The 5,082-nt window shown below is 40.9% G+C and overlaps 1 pseudogene; it reads right to left on the bottom strand.

Moving 5' to 3' along the window:
* Positions 1-3,257: 3,257 nt before the first annotated feature.
* On the bottom strand, positions 3,258-4,046 carry LOC101360644 (ubiquinol-cytochrome-c reductase complex assembly factor 1-like; annotated as a pseudogene).
* Between the last annotated feature and the right edge of the window lie 1,036 nt (positions 4,047-5,082).

Genomic DNA, 5,082 nt, shown 5'->3' on the forward strand with positions numbered 1-5,082 from the left:
ACCTTCCGCCAGAGCTGACAGAGAGAGAAAGCCTTCCCCTGGAGCTGGCACCCTGAATTTGGACTTCTAGCCTACCAGACTGTGAGACAGTATATATATGTTTGTTAAAGCCATCCATTTGTGGTATTTCTGTTATGGCAGCACTAGATAACTAAGACACCCCTTCTCATCCCATTACCATTTAATACCAATAACCAATATATACTCCACAAACATGTCATCTTTGGTCAATCACCACATAAAATATTGGTTTTGTGTTGAGCATTGCTGCCTGGAATTTGGATGGGTCTTGTGACTTACTTTTTGCCAACAGAATCTAGCAGATGTGACATCATGCCTATTCTGAGCTTAGCCTTTATGCTAGGTCTTTCATGCTTCTGCTTCCTTAGAACCCTGCTCAACTGCCATCTCGGCTTAGAACCCTTCTCAGCCTGGGCATGCCAGCTGAAGGGTGAGAGATGAGCTGTCCCAGCCAAGGCCACCTCAGACAGCCATTACTTAGCTGACCCAGCAGCTGACTTCATGGATTAGTGAACTCCACAAAGACAAGAAGAACCACCCAACTAAGTTCAGTTCAAATTGTCAACCTACCAGTAGCTAACTGATATACCAATTGATCAAAATCTTCCTAATGCTTTATAGTTTTTGGTAGCAGCATTTTTAATAAGTGAAAGTGCACGTAGGAAAGTGTATTTTAATTATGAAGCCTGTAATACCATTTGTATGGTATACACTACAACTTTTTTGGAAATTTTTTAGCAAGTTGATTTCATTTTGTCTGGCAAATTCCTAAAAGTGGAGTGATTAGGATTTAGAATATGCATAGGCTTTATTACTTTCCAAAAAAAGGTTTTATCAAACTATCATGCCACCAGAATGGAGTAAGTATCCATTTTCACTAAAATAATATGTTGTAATTTTTCAGTGTATTTTTTTGTCCGTATTATTATTATTTTTTTTTTAAATTTTGGGGCCACTTTACAAAGTATACGTGTATATTAAGATCTTCTTCGGTTTGCAACTTGGGATTACTTGCAAGGTTACTTTGTGGTCAGGAATATGAATAGGCAAGAGGTAATTAGTGAGGCCCCGTGCTTTGCTATATTAAAAGAGGTGATGGTTTCTAAAGATATAGCTGTCTTGGAGCTCAGGAACTTCCCTTCCTGTGAAAAATTCTCACAAGATTTCGGTGACTTCTGGTCATTTGCCAGGTAGGAAAAGGCCTCTGAAAATGTATAAAAAAAGTGTTGTCTTTATGCTGGCTGGAGTTTTTCAAACTGTATTTTACAGAGTTGAGGAAGCTTATTAGGATTCTGTGGGTCAATACATAAATGTAAATTTGGTTGTGTTTTTGAAAATTTATTTATCATTTTAGACTTTTAAGTCCTGATCCTTTCACATCTGCCTCCAAATTATACTGTTGGTTTTATCTGGTATGCTTTAGTTCCTAAATCCACCGCCAGTAATCCTTTAGGAAGAAACAGTATGAAAATGTTCAGGTAAAAGCAGTTACTACAATTTTATGTGATAAAGCACAATATAAAAAAGAAACAATAAAGGGTTGTAGCTAAAAATGACTTTTGCACAAATTGACCTGAATTTAAGTCCAGACTCTAGCAGCTGTGCTACTTAATACGAGATATTTTACTCCTGTGACTCAATTATTTCCTCATTGACAAAATAGGGGTAACATTAAAAACCCATTGCCATCAAATTAATTCCGACTTGTAACAACCATATAGGACAAAGTAAAACTGCCCCATAGGGTTTCCAAGAAGCAGCTGGTGGATTTGAACTGCCAACCTTTTGGTTAGAGTCGTAGCACTTAGCCTCTGGGCCAATGGTGCCTTTGTTATATGGGTTTTGTGAAGATTGAATGAGATGATGTATATAATGTGTCTGGCACATAACATGTGAGTTATTATTCTATAAAGAAAATGTAGAAATAGAATAATTTTTGATAAAACATGCAAATTCTACCCCACCTTACTATCCTAATATTTAATGACTTTTATTATTAGATTTTCCTACCTTTTAGAAGAAATCATAAGCAACAAATTTATCATCGAAATGTGTTTATGTGAATACAGATGTACTCATATACCATACAGAATTTGCTGTTTGATTAAAGAAGCTGTAATTTATGCAGAGGTTCATTTACAAATAAAGTTCTTTGATATTGGCATGGTGCCACGGTGCTATTTTAGTAATTTATTTCCAGCTCGGGAAAAACTTCCACTGCTCCTTTGCTAGCCATAGGAGCACCTGAGATGCATACATCCATTCACTCTTCGAGTTATTTATTGAGCACATACTATTTGCCAAGCAAGCGCTATGGCTGCTAACCAAAAGGTTGGCAGTTCAAATCCACCAGCCACTCCTTGGAAACCCTATGAAGCAGTTCTACTTTGTCCTATAGGGTCACTATGAGTTGGAATCGACTCAACGGCAATGGGTTTGGTTTTTGCATTAGGTGCTGGAGAGTCAGAAGTGGATAAAACAGACGAGTTTCCCGTTCTCATGCCGTGTATATTCTAGAGAGAGAAGCAGAAAAGAAATAAGAATCATTTTCAAATAGTGATAAATTCTATGAGGAAAATAAAACAGGGTGACACAATTGTGTATTGAAGTGGAGGGTGTGATTACATAGTGTAACCAAGGAGGACTCTCAGTAAGTACATGAGGTAGGAATAAGGCTTATTCCTGAGTACCTTGCATTTAACATATCTTTTTTTCTCTTTCTCTTTCCTCCCTCCCTCCCTCCCTCCTTCCTTCCTTCTTTCTTTCTTTCCTCTGTTTCTTTTAATGGCCAACTCACCTCCATGGCTCAAAGCCGGGGGACAGAAGCATGGTTTCCCGTCTTGACTCAGCAGCATTACAAACTGCTTCTAGGCCACAGTGGGCCCTTGGTGGGGTGTCTCCTTTCTAACCTACCCCATCCTTTCCCAGGCCTCTGGGAAAAGTTGTCACTCACACATAGTTGCTGGACGGGGACTTGGGGAGTGTGTGCTGGAGAGCTCTTGCTCAGTGCTCCTCTAAGGGAGAGGATAGCCCAGAAAGCTAGAGGTTCTGTCAGCAGTGTACCCTACCAGATCAGACTCCTGGGCACACTAAGACGAAAATCAACACAAATGGGGCCAGGTAGTTGAAGACGCTGTTCAAAGGTCAGTTCAGACTACCTTCTGCTCTGTCCTGGGCAAAAGAGGCATCTCTTTCCTGGAGGTTCCTCAAGCCAGTTGGCCACCTGTTTGGAGGGACTAGCCATCAAAGACCCTTTCCTTATGAATTGGGGAATGGGGCTTCTGGACGCTCTGAGGATTATTCTCCACTAGAGGGCGTCAGCTCACCTTCCCTGTCAGATACTCGCCATTCATGGAGTCCAGGTACTGCATGTGTTTCCTCACATATTCCACCAGCAATTCAAGCTGTCAAGGGTCTTCACATGTCTGGCTGAAGAAGGTTCTCCATAAGACAGCAGCCAGCCCATGATCATCTGAAAGGATCCTCTCATCATTTCCCAAGATTGCAGCATAGAAACTATTTGTCATGAGGATCATGTTCTTCAGAATACAGGGATTAACTCTCATGACTTTGCCACGCTACTCAACCTCCTCCCACGTAAGATGAACTATGATACGACACATGTATTTCCCACTCCGGCCTTCCTGCTTCATTCGATCTAGACACATTCAGACATGAAGTAGGATTATAAGAAACCATGAATTGAATGTATCAGGAATTTGACACCTTAGAAAGAATTCCTCAAAGTCAGTTTTCTACGCATAGCTACTATACATGCGCAGGGCCACAATCTTAATCTTCCATTTACTGTATTTCAAAGGTCCAGTGAATCCCATGGCTTCAGTGATCTTTGTGAGGGCAGCATCCTTCTCCTCAACAGGATGTGGGGAATGCTTTGTAGTAAAAAGCTTATTCGTGGTGCGATACTTTCTACTCAGCTGTATGTCTATTCCAGGAATCTGTTCTGATCCACCACATGCTAGGGACTGGCTCTTATGGGGCCACTGGGAAGTGCCAGACAGCATCCTGCCCCACTGTCCTTGGGAAGGAGACAGAGGTGCCAATGGGCTGCATACTGGAACCCCCTAAGTGATGCTAGTTTGGTTCCTAAGGACTCGCACCAGCAACGCTATGTTCCTCAACACCCATTTTCAGGTGAAGTGTGGGTTTCCAGAGTCCTCGCTGCTGCCAGCCCCTCACTACAAGTTATCCTTTTGCCAGTGGGAGCCTGGCAACCTTGTTTTTTCTTTTTTTAAAATAATTTACTTTTGTTGTTGGTGGTGAGAATATACACAGCAGAACATACACCAATTTAACAATTTCCACACGTACAATTCAGTGACATTGATTATATTCTTTGAGTTGTGCAACCATTCTTACCCTCCTTTTCTGAGTTGTTCCTCCCCCATTAACATAAACTTATTTCCTCTAAGTTTCCAGCTAATCTTTTGAGTTGCCATTGTCAATTTGATCCCATATAGATGGATTTTAGAAGAGTACAATGCTCAAGGCAGACATTCTTTACTAGCTAAGCTAAACCATTGTTTGGTTTTAAGATGACTTAAGGGGATATTTTTGGCTTAAGCTTTAAAGATTATTTCAGGGCAATAGTTTCAGGGGGTCATCCAGCCTCCATGGATCCAGAAAATCTGAATTCCATGAGAATTTGAAGTTCTAAGGTATCTGTTTTATGAGTTCAGTATCCCCTTGCTAAAAGTAAAGTAGAAGGCAATCTCTGGTTACTAATGAGATCTGTTCCTAACTATGTCTTTAAGTCATTAAGTCAAATTTGTACATAAGCCAGAACAGGTGCATATGGTTCTTATTTAGCCTTACTTTAGTGCAAGAAAGGAGCCCTGGTGGTGCTGTGGTTAAGTGCTTGGCTGGCTGCTGAGAGGTCTGTAGTTCGAACAGCTGCTCCACAGAAGATGTGGCAGTCTGCTTCTGTAAAGATTTACAGCCTTGGAAACTCTATGGTGCAGTACCCTGTCCTGTAGGGTGCTATGAGTCAGAATTGACTTGATGGCAGTGGCTTTGGTTTGGTTTTGGTTTAGTGCAAGA

Source organism: Trichechus manatus, unplaced genomic scaffold (assembly GCF_000243295.1).
Source record: "Trichechus manatus latirostris isolate Lorelei unplaced genomic scaffold, TriManLat1.0 scaffold00285, whole genome shotgun sequence".
In the NCBI taxonomy this organism is placed as follows: Eukaryota; Metazoa; Chordata; class Mammalia; order Sirenia; family Trichechidae; genus Trichechus; species Trichechus manatus.